Below are 12,677 nucleotides of genomic sequence, written 5' to 3'. Positions count from 1 at the left end.
ATGCTTTCTTTCTACCAGCAGGACTGTAATGCCTTAAACACTGCTCTCATTTTCTGATTATTTGCCAAAAAAGAAAAAAAAAAAAAGGATTTCCATCTCTGCCTTTCAAAGCAGAGCAAGGATGGGAAAAGTTAACTATTCTCATCCTCAGCAATGGTGTTGTCCTCTGGCTTGCTGCTATCTGAGAACTCATCCTCCAGTGCACCCAAGGGAGTCTGGGGACATCGTCACCCTCAGTTCACAAGTCATGAAGGATGCACATTAGGGCTGGAGCTCAGGACAGGGATCACACAGGACAGGGACTCAGGGATGCTGATGTCTGTTCTGATGGTTTTCCTCCCGATACCTCCCCTGAGGAAGGTCCTGCTCTTAGCAACAGAAAAGTGAATGAACATTCACAATAGGAAACGGCCAAGTTAGGATCAGGAAGGAGAAACAATTTTACTACACGTGAAAAATAAGCGGTGCCTTTGCACACATGGTAATGAATATAGATCTATGACTTTCTATAAATAATGCCTCTCTTGAGACAACAGCAGTGGAATTTGGCAATCTTCAGATTTTTAAGTGCTCCTGTAGTGATGGCAACACCCCACCAACAAAAACACACCACAGAACAAACTGTTACTTTCCTTTCCTCCCTAAGCATTATGCTGTCCTTCCAAAATCACATGAAGCACTTGGCTGCTATAAGCATTCACACCAAATTGCTGATGTTGTTACAGCAATTGCTTTCTCTGAACAGTCAATCTCACAAAATATTAATTCATTTCTATCTTGTCCTCTGTCTACCTTTGGCATCAAATAGCATCTCTTTGTCCTCTGATATTTGTTTTCTCCCATAATGAAAGCGGCTGCTTAGTCTTTCCTGCTTTCCCATCCTTACAGCTATGTTCATGCAGAGTGCCTAACTAGCATGGAATCACTCACTTCTACAGATTCTATCCATAAAAGCAGCTCAAACAGTGCATCAAAACTGCTCTGGACCCATTAGCTTCACTTTAGAAATCGTCATCCCTAAATTATAGATCTGTTTTTCTGTGGTTGCTGTTATTCTAAACCTTCTGCCCAGCCATCAGTAATGATATCGTGCTGCACAGCAGCTCTGTTTTACTTTAAATATTTAGCTACAGAAAATGCCACAGGATTTGCAGTGGAACAGCAGTTTAAGAGGACTAATGATGTGGGACTCGCGGGGAAATGGTTTGCTGTCATCAGCTACCCTGCTCAAGAGCAATACCTTATCAACCTGAATAAGAAATAAAGGCCAAGAAATTGCGATGCTGGAAATGGTTGAATAGAAATGCTTATTTTGTAGTTTCTCTGCCAGAAATGGGGCAGTTTCATTCTTGTTTAATTATAACATGAGTTCAAATTGTGTTTGCTTCTTTCTAGCAACTGCAGCTAATCTGCACGAGATAAATTTCAAAAGGAATTAATAGACAAAGCTGTATGTGGGTTCTTCTCTCCCTTTTCAACACCATTTTTCTCTCCTCTTTCTCTGCAAAGCACTTAATCTGTTTTCTAATGATCCCATGGTTTTACAACAACGCTATAAATGTGACTTGAGGTAAAATTTTCTCTGCATTTGAAATGTACTGTTCCTTATTACTGCCTTAGTTTGAAGTGATAACACTGCTGTGCTTTCTAAAAACCGAGTAAACGGTTGATAAAATAATGACCTAAGGGCCTGAAATCCACCTGTTTCTGATCTCCCAACAAAGAGGCATTTTACCTTTCATTCCTCCTCCCTTCCAATTCCTACTAGGCTTATATACAGCTGCTAAATGTGAATTTCTTTCTACAATTAACTAATGGGCTAGGAAACACGAAGAGACCTAAATACTATTCATCTTGGTAATACAAACTAATAGCTGTAAAGTGCAGTATTGGCTGGGAGTCGTGGTGAGTAACTGACTTCTCAAGTGCTGCTAGCGATATCAAAAGACCCAAAAAAAGACTGACCCTAGAACTAAAACAGGCTTTAAAACTATAAATCTTGTGTCCAGCCCAATCCTGGGGAACTTCCAGAGAGCTCACAGCAAGTTTTGCACTCTTTCTTATCCCCCTGCTCCTCAGAAAACTGGGTCACAGAATCAATCAAGCCCTTACAGAGGGATGGGGTGTGGTCCTAATTAATTTCTAATTTGCAGGTGGGTAATTGCCCTTTGAGTTATATACCACTCAGCTTAGCAACAAGAAAGAAGCTTGGTTCTCTGTCTCCTTCTGAGTGAAGGCTTTGCTGAAGTTCCTCAGTATCCTAAAGTCCAACAGCTCTCTGGAGAAGGCTGCCAGCAAGATTGCTGTACACCTTGATCATGGGAAATGAAATCAGCCACGAGAGATATTGCAGAAGGTCTGGGAAGCCTGAAAGGCAAGCAGCTGAGCAAGAAAAGGCAGAAGGTGATCTTTCTACTGCCCAGGAGTCTCTGCTGGGGAGTAGTGAGAATCCTCTTCTAAAGGAGAAATCACAGGATGCTGCTGTGGAGGTGCAGAACAAAGACAAAGAAAGTGAACCAGCCTCATCTTCTCTGCATCACATGCAGAAGTCTGTGCCACAGACAGCAGTGCAAAGCGTGGAGCTTCAAGACCATGGTGAGACTCAGCCCTCTGTGCAGGAGCCACAAGAGGCTGAAAGTGAGCCTGCTACCATGAGCCCTGACATGCTGAAGTGTGCTGCAACTCAGGAGAGAGCTGCAACAGCTCAGCCAGCTGCAGGAGATGCAGGAGTGACAAAAACTGACTTGGCTCTGCAGGCTGCTGGAGAGGTAGGAGATGGAGAGGCAGAAGATGTGGTGATCAACCAGGCAGCAGTGGAAAAACACTCAGTGGTGTGCAAGAGACCAAGCCGTAGGCTGTGCAAGCCAAGTCCTCTCTGCAGGTGGCTGAAGAAACTCAAGTCCTCTGCTGAGAAAAAGTAAGGCCAGGACTGAGGCAATTACCTCCTCAAGCGTGAGGCTTCCTATGAACTATGAAAGGATTATTGAGTGTCTCCTGGGAGGAAAAAAGACTAAGAATTAAAGAAGAAAGAAAATATTTTGTCATCTTCAAGCTGTATGTCTGCTGTGTAGTTCTGGCTGTTGTACAGACCTGAGTGCAGCACAGAGAGCATCCCATCTGCATGTAAGAGAAAGGGAAAACTGATGGCTCTGTTCCCCTAGGAAGGAACTCTCCAACTTGTGAGCTTGCCTTTTTCTGTTGCTCACTGGGCTTTGTCTTTAACAGCTTGCTTTCTGAACCTATGTACAAGTGCAGTGTACAAACTTCTATCTTTGTGGTGCTTCCCACCACTATTCGACTTCCTTTCACCTGCTTTTAATAACTTGCTCTGTCTGATAGACCAAGCTTAGTGCATTAGTATTATCAAACTAAATAAATGCCTTGTAAGAACACTAAATGTTTACAAATGCATGTTAATAGTGGGTGTGATGTGGGAGGGTTGGTAAACAAGGGGCTCTTGTTTTGCTACTACAATTGATTGCTTTGTGTGTATTTTTAATGTCTGCAAGTCAATAAAAGCTAGTTTTATTGCCTCAAATGACGTGTTGACTACAAGCAAAAGGGCATTAAGGGAGGGAGGAGAAATGGGATGCTGTAGCCTATCTTCAGCTGCAGATGATGACACAACAAGGAGGGCTCCCTGCTGAGCAGGAGAAGCAAGGAAGCCAACAGGTTACAGTCTGGCTACTGTGGGGCTGCCTCCAAAAAATAAAAAAGGTAAGGATGTACAGTCTGCCCAATGGCCTTCAACTTGATTCCTGCAGCAGTGTGCCATCTCTGTGGGTCATGTCACAGACTGACCTGCGTGTGTCTGCACTACTGAAGAGTGAAGTCACCTAGAAATGCATTGTTCTGTTAAAGAAACCAGCTGGTAAAAATTCTTTTGGGAGATTTAGAGCAAACAACCACCAAGTAGCTGACTTCTAGGCAAAGACAGTGAGTGGGCTGCAGGGGCTGTGCTAGGAGCATCCCAGCCCATTACAGCATCCCAGCCTGCCTTCAAAAAGCAGGGAGGGCTAATCCATCTTCCAGGAAAGCTAATGAGCAAACAGCCTGTTCTCCTGAAACTTAATGTCAGCTTCCCATGCCTGAGGTAGCTATGCTGCTGTTCTCTGAGTGTAACCCTCCAATTGCTGCTTATGAAATAAAAACACTGCTACTGAGCATGGATGAGACAATTCATCCTATTTCTAGCTGGACACACAAAGAATGGAATGAGTAAACTGCTCGCTCTAGTCTTTATTATTCACCACTTTCCTTTATGTAAGACACAGTTCAACGTTCTGCCCAGCTGTCTCTCATCTTGACAGATGCACCACCAGCTTACCCATGGACAGCAGGGACAGCAGCATGCTTTAATAGCATCAGTTGCTGTACTGACGTTGCTAATGCCATGTTTAACAAGCTTGGGGTGCACCTCAATGCTTCTCTTGCAACAGAATACGAACTGAAATAGCTTCAGCATATATATTTCTATACCTTAATCAAAAGCAGCTAGCTGTGCAAGGAAAGAAATATATGAGTAGCAAAGCAGCTGTTTTTCACCATGTGCTTAGAAGCACCATCTGGTGTGCTGCCTCTTCTGATGCAAAATGAGTTCCTTGGTTGTTAATGACCTATAAGGATAACATTTGCTTGCTGTAATCTCCAGGTCCCCGAAGAAAATGTTGTAGGGAGTTTTTAAACAGAGTTTAACAAGGTACACCCCAAAAGAAAAAACAGAAAGCTGACTATGGGAGTACCTTCCTAGTTGCATCTGAAGGTCTCACGTCTGCTTGCACCTTCACCTGGACAATAAAAAATACCTGTTGTCTCAAAGAACATTTTCTTGCTATTTGCATCAATACATCTCCTAATTACCCACCCTTTAAAAGCATTTATCTTACTTTCAGCATCAGCACATAAGAAGAAAAATGTCCACCGTGTAACTGTGGGTATGCCTAACCCATAACTAACAAGCTGCTGGACGTTCAAAAGATGCTTCATAGAAGGATAAAGTCCTGCCAATAAGCAGCACCCCTTAAACTCACCCATCACAAAGGGCAGTCTGGCCATGCTAGCCTGCATCCATTCATGCTGCCTCACTGCTGAAGCAAGATATTAAACTTTAAAAATTAATCTACATAACTGCATGAAAATATGCAGATAGAAGGAAGACCCAACGCGATCCCTTTCTTCTGCCTGTAGCACCAGCCTGCTTTGTGAACAGAATCTTTGAGAAGAGACATCTGCAAAAAATCCAGTTGCCGAAGCTGCCTACATAAACCAGAAATGGTTCTTAGAGATGCAGCAGGTCAGCACGATGGTGACTGCAAAAAGCTAATAGTTATGAATACAATCTGTCTATTTAACTGAGCTCTGCTGTATTGCAGCTGCAAAGTACTTCACTTTTTTTCTTTCAGTGTATTGATACATAAAATAACAAATGCCAGGTTTTGCTGGCTTTCCTGAAGACTTAGCAAGAAACCACAGATGTTAAGAACTCTAAAGGACTGGAGGCTGAGACAGAAAGATTCTGCTAAAGGAAATCAGAGCCTATTGCAGAGGGTATGGAACCAAAAATGTGAAAAATAATGGGACAAGAAGCAAGAGGGAAAAGCCCAGACAATTTGGGCTGCCTGAGCATAGACACCAAAGTGCCAGAAATGGCATTTCACACCACTCAAATGCACAGTTTTCAGGGAAAACAAAGATAATAAAGTCTAAGAGCCGACTGTTAGGAAAAAGATCAGTTTTTATACTACCAAAAAGCAATGAAGCTCATCCCAGTGTAATACGGAGTTGTTTAAAGCACCGGGCAAAGCACACACTCCTATTCTCCAATAGATTTTCAGAGTTATGCCAGAGCTGGCTGGTAACTTGTACAAGCAACCTGTATGTACAGTAACTTGCTGCATAGGTCTACAATCGGCAAGGGGAAAACCTCTGCAGGGAAACAAAAAAGACCATTTATTACACCTAGCTTCTCATGCTTACAGTCCTTTCCTGGCTCTCTCAAGGTCCTGATCCAAGAGAGATGTTTGGCACAGGGCACCAAGCAGAGCACAGGCTTTCTACATATGTCAATGAGAGCACAAGAGCAACATAAGATTTTACACAAAGTGAGGGCATGCCAAAAACGAAGCACAGAAACTCAAATTCAGCTACTCCATGCTTGTAGGTACAGATCTCTGGGGAATTCAGGAGAAAAGAATGAGGGAGAGAATCGAGCAAGCGTCTCATCTCAAAGAAATCCTTGTTCTAAATGTCTCTGTGACTCCATCCCATACTGCACCACCTCGTGCTGCACAGCTGAAGTGAAAACAGAACTACAGAATGTGTACAAAAGGGACGAGCGTGACATCTTTGTTAAATATCTATAGGGGAAATGCTAAGACACGGCTTGAAACAGTGACTGAGCACCTGGTGGGAAGGCAGGGCCAGCCCTGGGGAGCTCAGGTGCATGCAATGTACTGAGTGATGGAAGGGATGGAGCCAGGATCCACCCCTTCCCAGCCCTCATTTAAGGCCTGGCAGTGAAGGTGAGGGGATCTCACTGGAGGTCCCTGCCTACCTGAGGCCTTCTAAGGGTAAGTGGGTTTTTCTTTCTTTGTTTCTGTGTCTATGGCTGCTTCATTTGGGCTTATCCTCATTTGCCACAGCCTAGGACTTTGCTACCTTGCTATCACTGCTGTGCTTTCTATCAAATTACAGCATTACAATACCTTACAGCATTCATAAAGCACCAATAAGAGGCAGCAGAAACACTCACCTAGACAACCAGGGAGTTGTCAATTACAAATTGTGCAGAGTTAACAGAAGAGTGGTATGCTGACAGGCTTATCTTGTCCTGCCAAAGATCCCAGTGAAACCAGGCACCGAGAAGGAGGCTAACACTGGTATTACTTGCTTATAATAGCTGTTAGCTGCCTTGGAGAAGTGGCACCCAACTGTGTTGCTACAATAGATAGAACAGTCTTAAGTCAGTTACACTTGCCAAAGAAGGTATTTATTTCCACTGTTTAGTGAATGTGTAGGGGGTTGGCCTGTTGAGTGCTTGCCGTGGCAATAATACCTATAGCAGCTTAACCCAGATCCCACTGCTGAGCCTTGGACAAATGCTGAGTGTATTTGTCTGAGTGTATTTAAGGTTCTGCAGTGCTGTAGCCACCTCTCTTGGCATAAGCAACTCCAACAGTCCTCTTTGCCTTGTGAGAGCAATGAACTGGGATTACTTCTTCAGAAGAGCCCAAAAGAAGTTTCCCATTTATCTGGGTTCTCCAAGTGAAGATGGTGAACTTATCAGTTCTGTTTCAGTGGCTGGGATGCTGAAAAGGTGAGGAAAAATGGTCCTCAAATGGTCCTTTAAATGGATCCATTTAAATTTGAGCTTTCATCTCTTGAAAAATGCATGGCCCAGATTTCAGCTACCTGTATTTTCCTCTCCCTGCATGATCACTTCTGTGATGGCATTTAACTCTCCCAGCATAACTCAGCTATTGCTTCTGTGAGCATCTCTCAGGACCTCAATACCACCACCTTCCCTCAGCTGAAGGAAAACTGGTGACCTTAGCAGTGAAGGTGAGCAAAGATGGTGGGTAATAAACTGAATTTGACTTCTAATGCAACTCCTTCTGGGGGTTTTGTTGGGACAGTTTTTGCTCCAGCACTGGTTCTGATTCAGGCTTGTTGCCTGTTTACCATGCCTGGTGCACGCCTGTTAGAAATACATCACTTGCTGCCATCAAAACAGAAAGGTAAGCAGTAATTAATGCCATGTTCTATAAATTTCACCTCTTTCTCCTTTTCCTTTCTGCTAATAAATATGGAAGAGATGACTGAAGTGGTGCTCTGAAAACACTGAAAGAAAAAAGCACGTCTATCAGTTACCTCAATAAAAAGCATCCTGGAAATGAAATAACAGTTGTCTGTCACTTCTCCCCACAGGGAAAAGTTTACTCTTCTCCCCACCTTAACCAAGTGCTTTGTGCTTCTGAATTTGATTTGATCTTACAGGTGCTTCTGCAGCTGGGTAAGTGATGAAGGCAACAAGAAAATCCATCTCATGCTCTTCCTACCCCCACGGCCTCTCTTTGTTCTGGCTTTGTATCAAAAAATTAACTTTTCATGGTTTTGAAAGAGGAGAAAACCATTACAGAAAAGACAAAACCAATTTTTTTCCTGGTATATGTGATTGTTTTCTATTTCCCCAGAAGGTTGATGTTTAAAATGAATCATGGGCAGTTGGGGGTGGGAAGAGAAGCTGAAAGGTTTTTCCTGCTTGCCCTTCTCTCAGCTCATGCAATAGTTTCACAAGTTTGGAGTCTGTGCAAATATTCCTCCTGTTTGGGATTTATCAGTGGATTCAAAGGAATGAAGTAAGCAGAGGAGGGTAAGCTGAAGGACTACGTTCTTCACAGCTCTTTAAACTAATAGCTCATATGCATTTAGGAAATGCAGCATGAAATGTTGCACTTGTCAGCAATGAGGGCTACCTACTGCTTGTGCTCATAACTTCATGAGAGCAGCAGGAAGGGAACTCGGACCTTCTTGCTTCCAAAATCAGGCTATGAGAAGGCAAATAATCTCAAACCTGTGGCACAAAGCAGTGAGATTCCAGCCAGCAGCAGAGAAACAATGAAAGGCACAAAGCCATGCTGCACCAGAGCCTTAAGGAAATGATGCAGTTCCATTCTGAAAAGCCATTGGATTACCCTGGAATAAATCCATATTGGAGAACATTATTACTCCTTATTAAATCAACACCTGCTAGCTTATAGAGAAAATAAGTAGCACTGTGAACTCTCCTGGGGGCTGAAATATAAGGGAGCTTGATGCTATGGAAAGAGCTCTTGAACTGCAACAGAACAGAATTCTTTGCAGGAGAGAAGAACATATAATAACAATAAAACCTATAAATCCAAGAACCAGTTTGGTTCAAAAAGACATGGCTCAAAGAGCAAAGCAATCATCACTGTGTCTGGTGTTCCTGGGGTTGTTTGTTTTTTTTTTGTTTTGTTTTTTTTAAAGATGCTAAATGCAAAGCATTTAATTCACAAATTAATATCAAAATATATGCAGCCATCTATTGTTGGCCCCTGATGGCTTTGCCAAAAGCAGTGGTTTTGAAACCAACAGAGCCCACAAATGACTGCACTCTCCCTTTGTAATTAGCCTAGCTGATCACAGCTCAGCAGCACAGCCTCCTGGATGCTGCAAGGTTGAGTTGTTGATTTTTTTTCCACACACCCACTTGCTTTTTTTCTCCTCGAGTTTCAGCTCTCAGGTAAAGCCATACAGCTGCAGACTTCCAGGCTGAAAAGTGTGCATAAACCACAGACCTGTTATTTAAGCAGCAGACCCGGGTTCTCCTGAGGTTGTATCCATATCCTATCATTTTCCACTGCCCACCTGTGGACTCCCAAAGCTGAAACTTCTGTGTCTTTTCCTTTTTCAGTGTTCTCTCTGTGTCTTTGCTGGAGGCACAACTTTATTCCAGCCGCTCTCCAGAGATGTGTGGATGTATTCCTGAAACGTGAAGGCTGTGGCTCTGAGAATTCATGGGCCACACAGGCTTCTAACGGTAAGGCAAGCATCTCTAAATCACAGTATTCAGATTTCTGCAAATGCAGAAATCTATCAAAAATCTAAATTAGAAGCAGCAGCACTTTCTTTTTATGGAGTCCAACTTTGTATTTCTCTCACCCAGGTGACTTTCTATTTTAACATTCATCTCCTCCTTTCCTCTATGTACCATCTGTTCACACTCATTCTCCCTTATATTCATACTGAGAAAAACTTCAAGTATGATCTAGTGGCCACAGAAGACCACATGTATAAAACACCCAGGCTCACTCTTTTTTTTTGGTTCATCTGTTCTTGTTTCATACAGTTGATCTGTTTTCACGTTGCTTAGTTTGGTCTGTTTAAACTGTAATGCCCTGGGGGCAAAGACTGCTCTGTGTGTGCACATAGCCTGGATCTTGGTTAGGGTCTGTGGGCACTGCTGTGGGACTAAGGATAAAGCCAGAGAGGCTGCCTGGCTACGTCGTATGGCTGGAAAAACCATCAGTGAGTATTGCATGTCATGGTGGAAAAGTGAACACAAGGAATAATGTACCTCTGTGGATGGCATTGCTGGGCTGCACTCGGTTGTATTGCACTGATGTCACACTGAGGGTGATAAAACTGTTGGGATCTAAACAAAAAAAAAATGAAACCCCTGTCATAGGCAGTGTTAGGAAATACGCTGCTAAAGGTGCATTAAACTTTGATGGCTCTATTTATACATTATACATGTGCAAGTCAGCAAAGCTGTACTGGTGGTAATTTTCCAAAAGAATCAGCTAATAATGTTACAGCACATGCTGGAGCAAACTAATGCACAGGTTGCTGGTTTGGTTTTTTTTTTCCTGTTTTGGCTTATTAGCACACAAAATAGGAAACGTTCCACGCTGTTTTATGCCCCAGTGTATAGTCCAAGGAGCAAAGCAAAGGGGAGCTGTAAGGAAGATTGATAGAGAGATGCTCTGCCTCTACGAACAGAATGCTGATGGGGAGGATGAAAATTGGAGATCCCCATATGTTTGAACCACTTAGGACATTCAATCTTAAGGAAAAGCCCACTGCAAAAATTATGCAAACTCCACAACAAGGAACATCAGCAATTTTAGGAAAGGCTGAACTCCTTTCAAAGCCTGAGGCCACGGGTGTTTAGAAACCATGCTGACAAACAGCATAAAACATCCTGATCAAGAGGGGCTGACAGCAAAGCAACCAGCTGAGACTTCAGTAGTTTTCTCCTTTGAAGCAGAGCTCCAGCTGGTTACATGGCTGGAATATGGGGGGGGAAAGAAAAGGGTAGGATCAGTCTTGTCCTCAAAACACCATTAATGCTGTGGGTAATCACTGCTGCATAGGAACAGGCAGAAGGCCTGAAGGCTTGGGAGATGGCAGCAGCAAATCTCAGGAACATTTTGGTGGAAGAGTTTGCACTGTCAAGTCCTGATCTGACATGAAGTTTCTGCCAGCAGTTCTAATGCTCCATGTAACATCTGAGATGGTGCAGGCAGAAAGGAAACCTTAAGCTTGGGTTTTCCATCATCTTTTTCTCTCGTTTCCTGAAGAATCCTTAAGACTCATACGATTTTCCAGGCTCTGAGACAGAAGTAAGACTTGTTTGATTGTTTCTGTAGCAAATTAAGGAATGAATGAATGTAATCTCCACCCAACGTATGCAAATCCCAAAGATAACAGTTTAAATGGTCCCACTGTAAATGTCTGTATCTTCAGGGATGACTACAGAAGTGACACAAAAAGGCTTTGGGGCAACAACTGTGCACTTGTTTGGTTTTTGCCCAGCAGCATTAACACTGAGCCTTTCTTCTGTGCTAAAACTGTGTTGTATTCTACTCTAACAGGTAGTAAAAACAACAGCAGAAGTAGCAGGAAGCTGCAGCCAAAGGGAAACTTATTCCAGAGCAGTATTGAGCAGGCTGTGCTTCCCTCCCCCCAACGTGAACTGGAAGAGAACCACGCTGTAACTCACCTAAGTGGCCTCTGTCAGTTCAAATAACACAGCTAACAGTCAGAGTTAAGAAAGCTGCGCCTTGAATTTCAGCACTGCCAAATGTTTGCCCTTTTCCAAATCTCAGAAGTAATTTTGTGCTCGTTGCAGGATGAATCTCTACCGAAAAACATTACTCTCACTTAGGGGACCTGAGAAGAGTGAACGCAGTGCTTTGCTCAGCACACACAGCTCTCAGTTTATCTCTTATTGCCCCTTCTTCATCTTATCCCCTTTGTTACTCCACTCTCACCTTTGGCTGCAGCTCTTTGCATTGGCTTTATTTCATGCAGCACCTTGCAAAGCAGAGCTGTTCTCGCAGTCATTACATCCAAGGAAATCCAAAGATGGATGTTTCCTCACCCTGAAGCCCCCAGCTGCTATCTCCATAGCACATAACTCTCACCAACACAGCTTGCATTTGCAGGATACACAATTGAAATTCCACTGACAGTATCAGCAACACAAAAAACAAGTGCTGGAATTGCTCGTGCTTTATAGACACTTCCTGACAGGAGCTTATCTCTGCCTGTACAATGCGTTGTCATCCCCATAAATGCTGCATGTTTGTATATTATGGGTAATGAAATGCAGCCCTAACAGCTCATAAGACACAGGAGGATTGTCAGAGCTTCTTGCAGCGTCTGGATAATTCAATGTGCGGTGGTTTACAAGAAAACATGGGAAAGAAATGATTATTAGTGCAAAAAAAACAAACTGGGTGGAACTCCATGACCAGAAGGAACTTTTTTTATGACTTTCTGGCATTCGGGTCTCAATTATCAGAGACACAGCTTGGACCATAAGCAATATTTCTCTGTGGCAAAGCCAGGCTGTTTTATTACTGGCCTCGGAAAGAGTGAATGTTTTGATAACGGAGTTAAAGGAAAACCAGAACTGCACAATTTGAGAGCAGCCTTTTCTGATCAAGACACGAGTGCTGAGCTAGGTGAGAAGTAAATCAATAATACAGCCCCCGGGAAGGCTCTATTTATGAAAAAATTCTGTAAATTGATGCTTATGTGCTGCTAGCAAAGAATAATATTTTCTTTAAGGGGCCTGGATCTCTGGAGATAAAGAGAGGCTGGAAGGAAGTCAAAGTATATTTATATACTGACTGTATAAACACACA

At 43.0% G+C, this 12,677-nt stretch overlaps 1 long non-coding RNA gene across 3 annotated transcripts; it reads left to right on the top strand.

Moving 5' to 3' along the window:
- The first annotated feature begins 6,529 nt into the window (after positions 1 to 6,529).
- LOC125703666 (uncharacterized) lies at positions 6,530 to 12,576 on the top strand. Of its 3 annotated transcripts, XR_007380916.1 has the most exons (6): positions 7,137 to 7,315; positions 7,466 to 7,560; positions 7,927 to 8,011; positions 9,437 to 9,562; positions 10,409 to 11,147; positions 11,400 to 12,576. It is a non-coding gene; the product is annotated as an uncharacterized LOC125703666 (long non-coding RNA). The 3 variants fall into 3 exon arrangements; XR_007380915.1 differs by lacking the exon at positions 7,137 to 7,315 and adding an exon at positions 6,530 to 6,569 and having other exon boundaries at positions 10,409 to 12,576; XR_007380914.1 differs by having other exon boundaries at positions 7,150 to 7,315; positions 10,409 to 12,576.
- The last annotated feature ends 101 nt before the right edge of the window (positions 12,577 to 12,677 follow it).

This window comes from Lagopus muta, chromosome 22 (genome assembly GCF_023343835.1).
Source record: "Lagopus muta isolate bLagMut1 chromosome 22, bLagMut1 primary, whole genome shotgun sequence".
NCBI classification, from domain to species: domain Eukaryota; kingdom Metazoa; phylum Chordata; class Aves; order Galliformes; family Phasianidae; genus Lagopus; species Lagopus muta.
This window is presented reverse-complemented; position numbering and strand designations above follow the sequence as displayed.